Consider the following 18,962-nt stretch of genomic DNA (forward strand, 5'->3'; position numbering starts at 1 on the left):
GCGTGATTTAAATAATATTACTTCTATGAAAAGTTGATTCCAATAGCATGAAATACTTCAAATCACATGTATTATATTGATTATTGTTACGTTATTATTATTATTATGTTTTTTTAGATAGATTTTGCAATTTATATCGCTTCATGATATTGAATTGTTGAAGTTAAATAGATTAATATATCTTTCCGTCTATTTTCACTTTTAGAAGATTTTTGTTGAATTTATTGTAGACTTGTTAGATTAGGATATATAAATAATTAGTAATTTTTTTTTATCTAAGTAGAATTGTAAATTCATCTAGAGATTCATGATAAAATAGTGATAATTACTATAAATAATTATAATAAAAAAAATAAAATTTGAGAAAATTGTATAAAGAAAACAAAAGAATGAAAAAATAATAATAATAATAAAAAAACAACAACAAGAAAGCATAAAACAAAAAAAGAAAAAAAACAACGAAAAAAAAAGAAAGAAAAATAACAGATTTTTCTTTAAAAAAAAAAGAAACAGAAAATAAAATAAAAAAAGAAGAAAAAAACGTGAAAAATGAAAAAATAAAAAAGAAAAGAAAAAAAAAGAGAGAGAAGCAGAAAGAAAAAAAATATAAAACAAAAGTGGAAAATAAAAAAAAATGAAAGAAAGAACGTAAAAAAAAAAGATATAAAAGCGTAAAAAAAATTTTAAAAAAAGGAAAATTAAAATTGAACAAAATACAAATATAAAATTAATAGAATGTAAAAAAAAAAACAACACAATTTTAAAAAATAAAAAAAATAAAAGAGTAACAAAATTAGTAAAAAATAATTTGAAAAAAAAAGAGACAAAAACTAAAATTAGAAATTGTTACATGCATTAAAAAAAAAGTTAAAACCTTCCTTAAAAAATAAATATAGTCCTAATCTATTTAGAATTTTTGTGATTTTAAAACTAATTTCAAATCTCATAAAATTTCATCTTTCTATTTTTAAATTAAAAATAATAATAAATCGAAATCCTAAATTAACTTGAACTCTAAATTTTTTTTTAACTATAAAATACCTATATAAATTTATCCCCATAATAACATGAAAAAAAATATAAAAAAATGTAAAAGAAAAATAAATAAATAAATAAATATATAAATAAATATGAGCGTTTCAAATTTTGAATTAATGGACACACACCAAAAATAATAAAATGATTTTCCATATATTTAAAATAAATAAAATGATTTTTAAAAGGTAAGCAAAGAGAAGAAAAGCGAGTTATTCTTTTGAGAATTAGGTTAGAGTTAGAGGTTTTGCTCTTGGTTCCAAATTCGTGGATAACAGCTTGTTTTTGTGGTATGAAATTTCGCAGCGAGGTAATTATAAATTCTCGCGTGATTTAAATAATATTACTTGTATGAAAATTTGATTCCAATAGTATGAAATTCTTCAAATCGCATGTATTACATTTATTATTGTTACGTTATTATTATTGTTATTATTATGCTTTTTAGATACACTTTGTAACTTATATCTCTTCATGATATTGAATTGATAAATTTGAATAGGTTCGTATATTTTTTCGTTTAGTTTTTCACTTTAGAAGATTTTGTTGAATTTATTGTTGACTTATTAGATTAGGATATAAAAATAATTAGTAAATGGTTTTTTTTTTTTAAAAAATCTAAGTAGAATTGTTAATTAAAAAGAGAAATAAATTTCATCTAGAGATTTATGATGAAACAGTGATAATTACTATTAATAATTATAATTAAAAAAAAAAGAAGTAAAATTTGAAAAATTATATAAAGAGAACAAAAGAATAAAAAAAACAACAAGAAAGCATAAAAAAAACAACGAAAGAAAAAAATAACATAATTTTTTAAAAAAAAACAGAAACAGAAAATTAAAAAAAAAAGTGAAAAAAAGAAAAACGTAAAAAAATGAAGAATCGAAAAAAAATGAGAAGAGAAAAGAGGAATAAAAAAATATTATAAAAATATGTAATTATTAAAGAAAAGGTAAAAAAAAAAAAGAAAAGAACGCAAAAAAAAAATTAAAATAAACTTTCTAAAAGAAAGTAAAACAAATATTATAAAAAAAACAAAAAAACAAAAGAAAAACAGAGCTAATTAAAAAATAAAAATAAAATTAAATAATAATAATAATAATAAAAAGAAACAGAATGTTGTTAAAAAAAAATAAAAAAAATGGGTAACTAAAAACGTACAAAAGGAAAAATGAAAGAAAAAAAATTAAATTAAAAGAAAAAAACTTTTTTAAAAAGAAATTGTCTTAATCTCTTTAGATTTTTTTTGCTAGAATTAATTATAAATTTCATAAAATTTACCTCTTATTTTAGATCTAATTTTTTTTAAAAAAATACAATTCTAAATTAACTTGACCTCTAAAAATCTTTTTCCTACACAAATTCTAATTCCTAACTATTAAACACATATATAAATTCTACACATAATAACATTAAATATATATATAAATAAATAATAATAATAATAAAATAAATAATAATAAATAAATAAATAAATATGAGTATTTCAAATTTTAAATGCACACATATAAAAAATAATAAAATAATTTTCAATAGATTTAAAATAAATAAGAAGATTTTTAAAAGGTTTAAAATAAATGAAAGAATAAAGTAAAAATATTTTTAAATAATATAATATTCAAAATCAAATCTAGTCATATCAAAGTCAATGAAGAGACCGTGCTAGAACCACGGGACTCGAGGGGTGCCTAACACCTTCCCCTCGGTCAACAGAATTTCTTACCCGAATTNAAAAATGTAATAAATAAATAATAATAATAATAAAATAAATATAAATAAATAAATATGAGTTTTTCAAATTTTGAATGGACACAAATCGAAAATAATAAAATAATTTTCAATAGATTTAAAATAAATACGACGATTTTTAAAAGGTTTAAAATAAATGAAAGAATAAAGTAAAAACATTTTTATTATTAAGTTAAATAATATAATATTCAAAAGTAAGTCTAGTCATATCAAAGTCAATGAAGCGACCGTGCTAGAACCACGGGACTCGAGGGGTGCCTAACGCCTTCCCCTCGGTCAACAGAATTCCTTACCCGGATTTCTAGTTCGCAGACCAATAAAAATAGAGTCTAATTTCCTTTTGATTAGGGATTTAAATAAGGTGACTTGGAACACCAAAACTCAATTCCAAGTGGCGACTCTAAATAATAATTATCCATTTTCAAAACGTCACTTTAATTGGAAAAACTCTTTTTCTTTCAAACAATAAAAAATCAAAATATTATTGAGAAAAAAAAGGGGCGTGACAGTAACTTGTGTTTGATCAAGAAGGGTTAGCTTTGAAGCTAGGGCAGCCAAAGCATCAATTCTTTTATTTTCCATTCTACGGACATGTTGAAGGGTTACATCTCCATGCCATCCTATCAACTTTTGAACATAATCATGATAAGGACGCAATTCATGTTTCTTCACCTCATAATTTCCCAAGCGTTGGTTGATCACCAACTGAGAGTCACCAAAGACTTGTAAGTGTAATTGCTTCATGTTGACAGCCATCTTAAGTCCTAGTATCAACGCTTGGTATTCAACGTCATTATTAGAACAACATTGCTTCGAAGTGAAGAAGAATGGTATAATCTCTTCTTGCAAAGTTATGAACACTACACCAGCGCCAGCTCCGCCACGATGTGCAGCCCCATCAAAGTACATTCTCCAAGGAGGTAGAATTTCAATGGACATTGCATCTTCATCAGAAAGCTCATCAGTTAACTCCCAATAATCAGGTATCGGTTGGTCTGCCAAGAAATCCGCTAATGCTTGTCCCTTTACAGATTTTTAGGGATGTACACAATCTCAAATTGTTGAAATTGGAGGTACCATCTTGCTAGTCCGTCACTAGGGACACGTTTCGACATAACAAACTTGATGGGATTTGCTCTAGAAATAAGGCGAACAATATGAACTTTCATCTTTCGAATTGAAAAGACAAGTGCCAAGCATAATTTTTCAATTGGCGAATAATTTAGCTCATTCGGCGTCATCGTTCTACTTAAGTAATAAAGAGTGTTTTCTTTGCCTTCACTATTCTCTTGAGCTAACAGAACTCCTACAGACTTTTCTTGTGCTGCAATGTAGAGTATCAATGATTTTTTAGGTATAAGAGCTGCTAAAACCAGAGGTTTCACTAGATACAATTTGATACTTTTAAAGGCATCACTACATGTTTGGTCCCCATTAAAAGGAGCACCTTTCTTCATGAGGTGCCCCAATGGTTGACATCTCCCCGCTAGATTTGAGATGAATCTCCTCAAGTAGGCTAACTTTCCTTGGAGACTTTTTAACTCATGAATATGTCGAGGCTCAGGCATCTTTGATATTGTATCAACTTTGGCTTGATCAATTTCAATTCCTCGATGTGTCACACTAAAGCCAAGGAACTTTCCGGAAGTAACTCCGAAAGCACATTTCAATGGATTCATCCTCAATTGATATCTTCGGAGCAACTCAAACACCATCCTTAAGTCTTTCAAATGATCACCCCTCTTTCTCGACTCAACTACCACATCAGCAACATAGTTTTCAACATTTATATGGAAAAAGTTAACAAAGATATCTTGCATAGCCCTTTGATATGTGACACCCACATTCTTTAAACCAAAAGACATCACTTTGTAGCAATAAATACCCTTCAGTGTGAGAAATGCGGTGAGTTCTTCATCCTTTGGTGCCATACGCATTTGATTATAGCCAGAAGTACCGTCCATGAACGACATCTCTCATAACCAGTGGTAGCATCAATCATCAACTTCGGAATGGGAAGAGGTACCTCATCTTTAGGGCATGCATGATTGAGATCTCTAAAGTCAACACAAACTCGAATTTGACCATTCTTCTTCCTCACAAGAACAATACTTTGAAATCCATGTAGAATATTTGACCTCACGAATAAAATTTGCCTCAATGAGTTAACTTCATTTTCTATCAATGGAACCAAGTCTAGCTTAAAACGTCTGTGAGCTTGCTTAACAGTACGAGAACCATTTTTGACTTCCAATTGATGGACCGCTACTTTAGGATTCAATCCAGGCATTTCTTTATAACTCCAAGCGAAGACATCGCTATACTATTTGAGTATATTCATATAAGCGATTTCTTCATCATCTTCTAGAAATGCACTCAAGTATGTTGGCCTTGGGTCTTCATCAGTGCCAAGGTTAACTTCCTTCAAAGGATCTATTGTGGTCTTTACTCCTTCTTCAAGTTCTAGTTCTAGTGGAGCATCTCCAGCATCTTCCTCATCCAAAAGGTCATTGTCATTAACAGATATATGACAACACGATACAATATCTTCTACCTCTTTATCAGTCTTCATTTGAGGCAAAGAATCATACTCATTTTGGATTGTAACATGATTTGAGGAACCTACACTTTCTTTATCTTCTTCGCGCTCTTTGGTGTAAACCACAATCTGAGACTTTGTCTTGAGTTCCTCTTTACACGAAAACACAAGTTCCACTCATCGCCTCATTCTAGAATTAATTGAACTTCTAAAATCCTTTCAAATCAAATGTGAAGTAGGCATTGTAACTTTTAAATAACTTCTCAAATTTTTACTATCCTAACCTCTCAAACACAGAAGTTCTTGTAGTCGCTTCCCCAAGTCGATCAAAGACGGAAGGCTTTTTATTGGGAGTAGTGACCTCCTTTTCAAAAGTTATATGGTTATTGATGGCCCTTCTTATGGAAATGCAAATTGGCGGCGGTTGGCTATAGCCTAGGACTTCACGTGCTTGCCTGGTTGTATCTTCTGTTGGAAGTTTCCCTAACATTGATGGCTTATTAGGGTTGTATCCCGCCTTCGCAAAGAACTTGTAAGCATTGAGATCAAAACCTTCTCTGGTGCGTTTTGTAGGGAGTGCCATATCTCGCACTTGTTTTTGAGTGATTGACCTTTCTGTAAACTTTGAAGACAAGTTTATTGTATCAATTTGTTTGACAGGAAGAGTTAGCCCTTTCAAAGAATTTTCTTGAAGGTTAGATGATTGACCACCTTATTTATTTACTTTTGGAACATAGAAAAATCTACATGTTAGCTTTTTCTTTGAAGACATGACCTTCCCTTCATTAAGGATGGGACAAAGTTCTTTAGCATCAACTTTCACCTTTCCGACAACCGCATCGATTCTTTTCCTTATGATCTTGTCAGACATGATTGGTTTGACATCATTAGATTTGGTCCCTTTAACAACGTAACTTCTTAAATAGAATTTCGCATCGGCAAAGTGTGTCTTGACTTCGGTGAAAGGATTATCATCTGCAACTATCTTTCTTTCAACTCCACCTTCAAGATATTTCAAACATTGATAGTAAGAAGATGAGACAATTCTATTCTCATGTACCCAAGGCCTGCCAAGTAACATATTGTAAGATGTCTTTGCATCGATCACATGCATCCATGTGCTTGATCACAAATCTTACATGTGGATCTCTAATTTAATAGAGCCAATGGACCTCTGCCCCCCTTGATTAAATCCTTGTAACAACAGACGACTTTCACTATGTTCCCTAGTCGTGATGCCAAGTTCCTTCAATGTGTGGATACGCAAAATGTTAACTCCAGATCCTTCATCTATTAAGATTTTATTTATCTTCTTTTCTAGCACATGACCCACCATATACAAAGGACGATTGTGTAGTGTTTCACAAAATAGAACGTGCTTGGAATGTCGTTCTCACATTTTGATTTATGCCCTCATTCATGGTGAACTTTGCAGGCGACACATTAACACTCATGGATTCTTTGTTGTTATTTATGGGCACAAACTTGCTCTATCTCTTGGGTTCCTGCTTGTCTCTTCCTTTGCGAAGATCATGGACAATAGTCACATCTTTTCCAGCAGAGGACATGCTCAACTCCATATCATGAACGCGGGTAGCTATATATTTCAAAGGATTTTGGTTTTATTCCTTGGAAGATGTAAAGAAGCTCCAAGTGCAATCCTTGAATACACATTTCGATTGCAGAAGCTTCACTAAGCCTATCCTTGCAATTTAGGATCGCATTCCTCCATCGATTTATGAAATCTATAACCGGTTCATCCTTCCTTTGGAGAGTATTCATGAGTTCTACCATGCTCACCGTACGCCTTGTGCAGCGACTAAGAAACTCGTGCTCTAGTTGGTCCCAACTATCAATCTAATTAGGTTCAAGATTCGTGCATCAATCAAAGACATTTCCTTTTATAGAGAGGACAAACTGTTTGACAAGATGGTCTCCATAGGTTCCAGCATTATTACATGTCTTCACAACAACATGTTGTATTGGATTTTCTTTTCCCTCAAATTGTTGAAATTTGGGAGGTTGATAACCAGCAGGCATTTTAAAGTTATCAATCCTAGCAGTGTATGGCTTAGCATACATATGAGAAGACTTGGTGCAGACTTCATACTTATCTTTGATAGTGTCTTCAATATACTCCTTCAAGCAATCGAGTGGGAGCATTCCTTCAGAAGAAATTGGCATATCTTTAACAAGTGGATCTTTCTTCGCAGGATCTTCCATCTCCTGAACTTCAGCACCCTTTCCAGGCGCATGTCTTGCTTCTCCATCTAAAAGTCCTCCCATCCTATTCATGGACTTATCAATTCGAGACTCTTGGTGTTGTACATGCTTTGTCAATCCTTCAACCAACTTTGTCAGATATGCGAGTTCTTCCTCCGGAGAAGAAGCAACAATCACCATTGTTTGCATGATCATTGGAGATGTAGGAATAGCATAGTTTGTTGCGTAGTTAATCTTCAACGGAGTCACGTTACGCGATGTATATGGAGATGATTCATCAGTTGAATCATAGTTCCTTCTTGTGGTAGAGTTCTTGGAACCAGATTGCTCAAGTAGAGCCAATGTCTTCTTGATGTTTACAGCAACAATGCTTCCTCCTTGTAGAGCATTTGTGGAGGAACTTGCTCCTTTTGGAGTCAAAGACCCAAAAATAGGAGTTGGTGTGGACGACACTTGAAGTGTTTGTTGTCTTAGTGTAGCATCCTTGCTTCTTGTAACAACTCCGAAACTTCCAAAGGTAACACCAAGGATGCCTTCAACTTCAATAGAGAACTTGGAGCTAGTGGCCTTAGAGGCAGTTGATCGAGAGTTGTTGTTCATGGAGGTCATCTTGATATTTTTTATGATTGAAAAGTTGAGATGAGAGGTATAAATTGTCCCACTGGGCGTGCCAGAATTTATAGACGATAAAATTCACGTCGAGAAAAAAATAATCAAGAATGGAAAATTATAGCAACAATCGCTTTATTATTTCAAGTGTGAGTGTTACAATCTCTATGATTCGTTTGAATTCGCGTTTTCAAATATAAATTCAAGGGCTTTAAATCTTGTTCTTTAATCTCTAATGAACTTGAACTTTATCTTGATCTTGACTTTTACTTTTACTTTTATCCTGACTGTTCTTGAACTTGATTGTTCTTGAACTTGAATGCTTGAATTCTTAAACTTGTAGCCTTATAGAGAATTTTATGACGTTTGTACCACGGATTTTCTCTAGCTTCTTGTTTAGAATGTTCTGTCCCTTTTCTGAATTATGAGGACCCCTATTTATAGTTTTAGAATAGGGGAGTTGCGATTGGAACAGGATTCCTTTCGGCCAATCAGATTTAAGTGACATGACATAAGACTTTATGGAGCGTGCTTGTCATTTTGGACACATGTCATGATTCCATTGGTTTCTTATTTGACTTGGCATGCCACATCATTTGCACACGTGGCGCCAAGATGGGCCTCTAAAATGAGATGAAATTGTGCTTAACAAATTGGGCTCGATCCAAATCAATCAATTTAGACTTTAATTAAGTCCATATTTATTGGACTTAAATATTTAACTCAATTATATTAATCCATAATATTTATTTAGATTAATATATTTATGAATTTAAAATAATTTGAATCATTTTATAAGTTTATACTTGATAAATTTTAAATGATTACAGTTAGGTTTAAGACTTTAAACTATAACCAACAAATAAGGGCTTATAGGTGGGATAAATCACGGGTAAAATATTGATTTAGTGTGTTGATCCTATTAAATTAATAATAATTAAGGCTGCACATCACAATTTCAAAAGTTTATTATTAAACTTAATTAGTATATATATGGCATAAAAATAATTTATTATATATATCAAAATAATTTTAATGATAATTTAGTTAAATAATTTTATTGATACAAAGATTAAAATTGAGTAATTTTATTGATACAAAATAGGGAAAATTGTATATAATAGCAAACAATTAATTCAAATTAAATGTTATAAATATACTTTGATTTAATTGTACCCTATAGAGAACTATAGCTATTTTCACCACTCTCCTTGGTGAAATCTCGCTCGCCACTCTCGTTTGGTGGCAGTCTCGCTCGCCTCTCTCGCTTTCTTATACAAACATAAATGTGTAAAATGCGTTTGTATTTGTACAAAGCGAGAGAAAATTGTATAAATACATATATTTTCGTTCCCCTCTCCCAGATCTCGCTCGCCACTCTTCCTAATCTCGCTCGCCACCCTCATCTCTCTCGCTTATACAAACATAAACGAAGTGTATAAATTGTGTTTCTGTTTGTATAAAGAGAGAGAAAATTGTATATACACATGCAAATACATATGTTTTCGTCCTATACACTTATAATTATAAAATAAAAATACTTCTTTTGTCTTTCTCTTTTTCTCGTTTTATACAAATTCAAATTGTATATACTTTCTCTCTTTCTCGTTTTATACAATTCGATTCAATTGTATATTCCCTGCCCAAGTCTCTTTTGCCTTTCTCTCTTTCTCATATTATACAAATTCAAATCGTATATAATCATTCTATACACTTATAATAATACAATACAAATATTATCCTGCACAAGTCTCTTTTGCCTTTCTCTCTTTCTCGTTTTATATAAATTCAAATTGTATATAATTTCTCTCTTTCTCGTTTTATACAATTTACTTCAGTTGTATATGTAAAACGAATTATACATATATATGTTTGCTATGGAGCGCAATTATACAAACTTTGCTATAACATACAAATATAACTTTTATGTTTGCTATATGTGAAAGTTACTCAACAAAATAAAGTTTAATAATTTTATTAGATAAATTTTGAAAATGAACTTTTAAGATATTGAGGACTAGTAAGCAAAAGGTTTTAGTCACCCGCGTTTAATTGTTTGCCTTTTATTTTATCCATAGCTACTCCTTCACTTAATATATTAATACATATAAAATGAGAAAAAGTAAGGGATAATACACAAGTACCCCTTGAACCTATACTTAAAATCTCAGAGACACACTTATACTATACAAAGGTCCTATTATCTTCTGGACTTATTTTATTAATAATTTTCTACCCCTTTTCGGTCTATGTGACACTATTTTGTGGGCCCAACGCTGATTGACTTTTTTTTTCAAACTAGTGCCACGTAGGCCAAAAAGGGATATAAAATTACTTATAAAATAAGTTCAGGGGGGGTAATAGGACCTTAATATAGTATAAGTGTGTCTCTGAAATTTTGGACATAAATTGAGAGGGTACTTGTGCATTTTCCCACAAAGTAATAATATAGTCTCAAACTATTATAAATTAGTAAACATACTCTGGAATATGCAGATATTTTTAAAATATAATAATTTTTAAATTCATTTATACTTATAAAATGGGAAAGAGTAATAATATATTCTAAAACTATTATAAATTAGTAAACATACTCGTGGATTGTGCGGGTATTTTTAAAATATAATAATTTTAAGTTCAAAATAATTAGTACGAATTATTATTGAGTAACAAAAATGCATGTATAAATATTAAAATAATATTTACTGTCTATTTTTGTTTTTGACAATTTTATATGATAATCTTTACATAATTATTTATCAAATTAAAAATATATTTTACGAATTACAGAGATAATTTTTAAGAAAATATACAAACTGAAAATTTTAGAATTATTCTAATGATAAATGTTGCAATATTTTGGAAAATATGAATTTAAAATATTTTAAATCCATATTTTTAAAAAAATTATAATTTAAAAATATTTATGTTGATGCTATTTTCTTATTATAAAATAAAAATTTGAAATTATAAACCCAAAATTTGAATTGAATTTTTTTTTATGTGTGAACTTTTATCTTTCCTATAATACAGGTAGAAAATTAAAATATATAATTGAGTTTTGAGAAATAAAAATAGCTAGGTAAGTGGGGTGGGAAATTTCAGGAGATGCTTTAGATTAGTTGTTATTTCGATCATTATTTTTTTAGAAATAATTTATCACTTATTTATAGCTATGTCTTTGTTAATGTTTCTTTTTCTTTTTTTGGTTAATTATTTTGTTTTTTTAACTTATTTTGTAGCATGAGATAAAAAATTTTTCAAATACTTAATTCTGTTGTTTATTAGTTTTTTTTCTTTTGTTTTAATTTGGTTCTGAAACTACCTGATGAGTTGATATTAGACAGCCACATGGGTGAAAATAATCATTTTAAAAGTTTTTTTGCCTCTCTAAATTCACTATTACTAATTATTATAATATTTTTGCATAATATCATGCTCATAACTTACAAATAAACTAAAAAAAAAATCAATTTTGCACATTATTGTTGTATTATATAATTATATTCAAATTTTAAAATATTATTTATTAACCTTGACCTCATTGACCATTTCTTCAAATGTAAATATTACTCTATACAAAGGAAACTAATAGTAATTTGAAAGCTCTAAGTAATATACAATTTGTATTATTTTTTGTTATGATTTTTTTATTAAAAATTTAAAAAGAATAAGTGAAATTTTACTTGAATACAAAGTGTTATTACATCTGGACAATAATCTCGCTAAAGAATTTTTTTAAGGAATGATATTGTAAACTTCTTATTAATATAAGTCTTGTAGCATGAGATTTTTTTTAAAAATTTCAAATAATTAATTTTCTTGTTTATTAATTTTTTTCTTTTGTTTTAGTTTTGTACTAAAACTACCGTATGACTTGATATTAGACGGTCACATGTGGGAAAATAAACTTTTATTCTCTCTAAATTCATTATTACTAATTATTATAATATTTTTGCTTAATATCATGCTCATAAATTTGAATAAACTAAAAAAAAAAGAATCGATTTTTGCACATTATTATTGTATTATCTTAATTATTTCAATTTTTAAAATATTATTTATTAACCTTGATTTCATTGGTCATTTCTTCAAATGTAAATATTACCTTATTCAAAGGAAATAATAGTAATTTTGAAGTTCTAAATAATATACAATTAATTTATATTATTTTTTTGTAATGATTTTTAATTTAAAAAATCAGAAAGAGTAAGTGAAATTTTACTTGAGTACGAAGTATTATTATATCTGCATAATAATTACACTAAAAGTTTTTCTCGAAGGATGATATCGTAAACCTCTTACCGATGTAAGCCTTGAACATCTATATAATCAAAATTTGTGATAACATTGCTGCAACAGAATTAAATGTAACACTAATATATAAATTACAATAAATATGAAATTGAAAACAGTGATTTTTTATTGATAAATTTATATTAAATTTTGATTAAATCTTAAAGGGCAAATTTTATATATAGCAAATAAAAAATTCATATTTGTATGCTATAGCAAAGTTTGCATAATTACGCTCCATAGCAAACATAGAAACTGTATAATTCGCTATACATATACAGTTGAAGCAAATTGTATAAAACGAAGTGTATGAAACAAGAAAGAGAAAGACAATTGGGCAGAGAACTGTATAAAAACGAATTGTATTATTATAAGTGTATAGAACGATTATATACAATTTGAATTTGTATAAAATGAGACAGAGAGAAAGAAGAAAGAGACTTGACAAGGAAAATACAATTGAATCGAATTTTATAAAACGAGAAAGAGAAAAATTAGATACAATTTGAAAATTGTATAAAACGAGAAAGAGAGAAAGACAAAAGAAACTAGGCAGGGGAGTATTTTTATTGTATAATTATAAGTGTATAGGACGAAAATATATGTACTTGCATGTGTATATACAATTTTCTCACGCTTTATACAAACAGAAACGCAATTTATACATTTCGCTTCTGTTTGTATAAGTGAGAAAGGCGAGGGTGGCGAGCGAGATTTGGGAGAGTGGCGAGCGAGATCTGGAAGAGGGGAGAGAGGGAAACAAAAATATATATATTTATACAATTTTCTCTGCTTTATAAAATTAGAAACAACTTTTATACATTTGTGTTTGTATAAAAAGTGAGGAAGCGAGCGAGAGATTGGAGGAGAGTGGCGAGCGAGATATTTGGGAGAGAGGCGCCTGACAATTTTTTGCAAACGTTTGCTATGGATCATAATTAAATCAAACCCTAGCTACTCTATTTATTTTAGGTTATTAGTTTGCTATCATATATAATTTTCCCAATCTTAAATTCACCATACGTTGACCAAGTCAAATTAGTGATTGATAAAGTCGGATTAATATCTAAGTCAAAATTGTATGACTTAAATCAAGTTCAAATTACACTTGGGCCAGTCCATTAAGTTGACATGATTAACCCAACTAATAAACTTCAAGCCCAAAAGTCAAAATTGCTTAGCCGAAAATACCCCTAAAATCCAAGCTTAAGCTTATATAAAGAGGTCTTCATAAGACCAAGAAAAAGACGAAAGAAAGGAAGAAGACACATATAGAATCCTTGCTCTTCAGTGGTGATCTACAAGTCTTCCACATACAGAGAAATCTTCGCTCCAAGTGTTGAGCCGCAAGTACAAAGAAGTCTTCACTCCAAAAGTTGAGCCGCAAGTATTCCATCAAATCACAAATATCATTGAAGAGAGGAATCAGGGGACTACATATCTTTTCTTAAAGATTTTTATAAAGATTGTAGCTTTCGCATAAATTCAAATACAAATATTGTTGTGTTGCTTGCTATTTTCCCTTTCTTGTTTATTGTATTTCAGGATTGAAACTTTAGATGCTTACAAATTGGCACACCTAGTGGGACAATCTTATCCCTCATATTTTATTTTCGAAAATCAAAGTTCAATAACACTGAGATGACTTCCAAGAAGATCACTCAAAATCTGCATCTGCATCCAAATTTGGATCTACATCCCTCTCCGCATCTGCATCTACATTTAAATTTGGATCTACATCGGTATCCGCATCTGCGTTGAAATCTACATCTATATCAAAATCTGCATCTGCATCTGAATTCGCATCTGCTTCTTGCAAAAATCGATGGATCTAAATTCTACATCATTGTGGAAAACATCCTTGATGTTAGTGCGGAAAACATGGGACTTATCGAAAGGAACCAAGCCAAATTGCTAGGATAACAAGCCTCACGAGTGTCGTTCGAATCTTCTACTGTCATTGGTTTGTCTCCAAAACATGTGAAGTCAACTACAAAAGCTGCAAAAGAATATATTGTCGAAATGGTTGAGAGGGTTCTTGCCCAATTGAGTCTATCTACATCCAAGAAGCCATTTGCTTCAACTGATAATGATGTCTTAAGCACGAGATCTACCCCACATAACATGTACACGATGGTGGTTGAAACTTCTACAATAGAAGAAAAACATGCAAATCTAACGAAAGCAGTTTATGGCGCACCATTTTCTTTCCGTAAAAATGGTTTTTGTGCACGACCTAACAACTCTTTTGGGATTTTTGGTATTGAAGAGTCGCCACCTAACGAATTAAGGTGCGTAGGGCACCTATCTAACCTAATTAATCTACTAATAGGTCAACGAACCAGAGATTAGGGTAAGGATTCAAATTACTTCGAGCGGAAGGTGTTAGGCATCCCGCGAGGTCCACAATGGGTCCCAACCGTATCTAATGCAATTTATATGGGGATTACAAGGAGAAAATAAGGTCACTTCATTATGATTAGTTATTAGCCATACTTACTAAGTGGTAACATAAAATTAAACAATTAAGGCTATTTTATTAATTTAATCATGCTAAGAAGCTAAGTGATATAATAAATGACAACTATTCAACAATTAGCTCATATTATAATTTTTAAAAATTATTAAGCATGGAATACTGGGTGATAAAAATAAACAATTAAGATCAATTTATTTATTTATTTACTTATATAATTGATTAGGCATGCGAAACTAGGCGATAGCATAAACAATTAAAATCATTTTTATTTAAATACAGACGAGACTATGTGATGTAACAACATATTGAAAAAATAGCTCACATTATTATTTTAATTAATTATATAATCATGGGAGTCTAGTGATAATAATAAATAAAATATATACTAAGCAATTAATAAAGAGATAACCAAGAGGATAGAAATTGTACAATCATATAGACAACCAATTTTAGATTTTGTTTAAGCTACCCCAAATACACATAATTAAAGTAAATCAAGGGACAAAAGGGAAGGGAGACTCTAAGAGACTTTTGGATCAACACTCGACTTTTAATTTTATTTCGATCAACTTCTGTATAGGGACAGATAAAATCAATGTTTGTCATTTAGATCGAATCGATGTCATCATATCCATAGGGCCAACTATCACTACCTCACCACCGCATGCATTTCGTACCTAAAAGGTGTCTAACCGTCCTGACATAATGTCCAAGAGGCATTGGACTTAGTAGGATGGTTTAGACAAAATACACTAATCAAAAAATACGGGACAATGTTTGACACGTAAATTCTCAAGTTCGCCTCTACATTTGGTTATTAGCATGCTAGCGAACACACATAATTGTGAAAGGACTCATGCGAAGTGTGTGAACATACGAAAATTTGAGTAAGCAACAAGACAATATTAATTAATGAAAGAAAAAAAGATATAACATAGGTAGGAGTTTATTTACTTATTTATTTTAATAAATTTTATGGGCCAGAAAATTTTTATAATGCAGAAATTAAGATTTGAGTAAAATTTTATTAGGATAGAAAAATTAAAGTGAGAGATTATGTAGAAAATAGTATGTTAATGCAATAATAGATTAGACTATTATGTAAAAATTATTTTAAAGTAGCATACAGTTAGTTATTGACTGATTTAAAATATTTGCGGATGTAGAAAACTATATTATAGAGAAGATTTTGAGTTGCAAAATAGCACAGAAAATTAATTAATTTGAGCAGGATTTAATTGAAACAACATATAGTAGTAGATTTTTAAAAGACACATGCATAACATGGTTGATTTTATATGGCAGACCAATTAATTATAGTGCATAAAATAAACCTTCAGACATATTCAAAATTAAGTAAGCAGAAAATAATCTTGTCCAATGGCAGGCAAAAAATTTGCAAACAAACTTTTAACACCCCGGACAAATGATTAATATAATCCAATTACATTTATCCAGTCCTATGGCATGGAATCTAAGGTGACAAAATTAGGTTTTCAATATATAAATATAATATGATAATATTCAAAACCATAATATCATTTATTTGTTTACAATTAAGAAGGTGGTTAACGTCAATCCGATAACATATTAAAGAGGCAATTAAGGCATGAACAATTTGAAACTAGCTATAATTAAAAGATAGATGACGAATGATGATGACATATTTTGTTTTAAATTAGTTAGATCTAAAACATATTTGTTAAAACACGGACTAACAAATGAATCACAATCCTATAAGAATATTTTCCAACACAAATAAGTTGTGATAAAATAAAATAAACAAGTAGCACGTAACCCCTTTCCCCTTAGGCGATTCCCCGGGTTATTTAACAATATTGGAGAGTTAGAGTTACTACATGTATTACAATACCAAACTAAACATGGAGCAATAGAAATATAATAATAAACTAAATCTTGTCCGGAAACCCATCTCAAGCGACTCTTTATCTCTTGAGCTTTTAGTTCAAACCTGCTAAACAAAATACTAAAGGCGAGAGATCATAACTACATAGATGGAAACACATAATTATTCACTACCAACACACGAGTTTCAGACGAATTCAAACATATCAGACCACACATTGATAGAAAGGAAAGGATGAATGCAAGACTAATATAAATGCTAAATAAGAATACTAACCAGTTAAGCAGAAAAGATTATCAACAACAGAGACAACGTAATCCAACTTTCGACCCAAACACACCAAATTAACAAAGAAAACACTTGAATGTTAACTCGAATCTTAATTATTTTAAGAGTAGAGAGCAATATATTATTAGTATTTAAGTATAAGCAATGAAAGAATGTGAGGGTTAAGAATAATGAAGGGAGGGATCCTATTTATATCGTGGGAGAGACATGATTTAGAAGGAAAAAAAATATATTTTGAGGAATCAATTAAATCACAATTTCCTTATTACAAAGGAACGCCAAAATTAAAATTATTTTTAAATTTTTTACCCAATATGAAAACATTGTAATAGATCCATCAATTTTAATTAAGGAAACAGGGATCAATTAATAGCCTTTTGGAAACTTAGCTACTTAAGTCCTTCTCATTTCTTTTTTAATTTTAAGAGAGCCAAACAAATATAATTATTTTTTTACCAATTATAATAAAAAATCTGTCAAGATTTCAATTAAACAAAATGAGACAAGTAAGAATGACCCATACAAGGAAAAAATTACCTATGCAATCACAAAATAATTTTTTTTTCCTAACAGGGGAGAACCAAATCAGCCATATATATGCATACCACAAATAAATCAATCTACACGCACTTATCATGCATAAACATATAGAGTCGTTGCCAGTAAATAATCCACTAAGAAACACTTCAAAAATAAACGTTTAAATTATAAATCATCTAACTATACTGCATACCACTAACATGTAAGTAGAACAAGTCGTCAAAATGGAAAATCAAAACAAACTGGAAAAACTCTTTTAATAGTAATTAAGAAAAGCAATTACAGTAGAAGCGATTTAGGGAAAATCAATACTTTTACACCCGGAGGATCAACAGTCATGACAATATTAGTAGCATGAATCAATTAAGCGAGCTGGAGCAACAAATTAATATACCCAACCAAGTATCAAAATATAAACGTAATTCATAAAATTTGGAAATCCCAACTAGCAGTACTAAAATGAATTTACCTATTCTGAATATGCATAGAACTTCCATATCAAAGTCACATAGCAAATAAGAAGAAGAATAAAATTTCTAAAAGACGAGATAATAATTTGAAAGAAATGTACCTGAACGAATCTGTTAAAGATCCATCTTTTGACCAACTTAAAGCTTTCAAAGGGCTTGGCTGGAGCTTGCCTTGATCACTGGCCGGAGCTTATTGGTTTTCGCTGTCGCAGCTGCTGCTCTCACCTGCTGCTGGTCGTTGAGCGCTGCTGCTCATTCCTGTTGGGCGCAACTGCTGGAGAAAAGAGAAGAGATGAGGCGGGGACACTGGCCGGCTGCTGGTGGTGGTCGCCGCTGCTGCTGTCTGTTGTTGGTCGTCCCTGCTGGAGAAAAGAGAGGAGGAGAGGGGGAGACGAAGAAGAAGAAGGGAGGAGGGAGGATGGAGTCTCGCCGGAGAGAATGGAGGAACGAGAGATAGGAAGAGAAGGATAGAGAGAGGGGTCGAAAGGCGTCTCACCGGAGTTCACCGTGGAGGAGGAAAAGCAGCGGCGCTGCTTGCAGAGAAGGAAGAGAGAATAAAAATGTTTTAGGGTTGGTGGTATTTTTAGAATTAAAATAGGAAAGAAAGTTGGATAGATCTGAACCGTTCATTTAGATATATAGGGTTAACATTCAATCAGGATCTACTTAAAGAATGAATTCTGAGATTAAAAGATTAAATCTTAGAATCAAATTGGATTGATTATTGGAATGGACAATGTTGCAATAAAATTGGTTAGAATTGGAATGAAAGAGTGGCTGTAATTGAAAGAAAATTAGAATTGGATAGGCTAGAATCGAAATAATTTGAATAAAATGGGCTATTATTAAAATGATTTAAGAGAA

At 30.4% G+C, this 18,962-nt stretch overlaps 1 long non-coding RNA gene across 1 annotated transcript; it reads right to left on the reverse strand.

Annotated features, from left to right (window-relative positions):
* Positions 1 to 16,631: 16,631 nt before the first annotated feature.
* Positions 16,632 to 18,673, reverse strand: LOC107012237. Its single transcript, XR_001456008.2, has 2 exons — positions 18,200 to 18,673; positions 16,632 to 16,920 (listed from the first exon to the last, which is right to left on the reverse strand). It is a non-coding gene; the product is annotated as an uncharacterized LOC107012237 (long non-coding RNA).
* Positions 18,674 to 18,962: the final 289 nt, after the last annotated feature.

This window comes from Solanum pennellii, chromosome 3 (genome assembly GCF_001406875.1).
Source record: "Solanum pennellii chromosome 3, SPENNV200".
NCBI lineage: Eukaryota > Viridiplantae > Streptophyta > Magnoliopsida > Solanales > Solanaceae > Solanum > Solanum pennellii.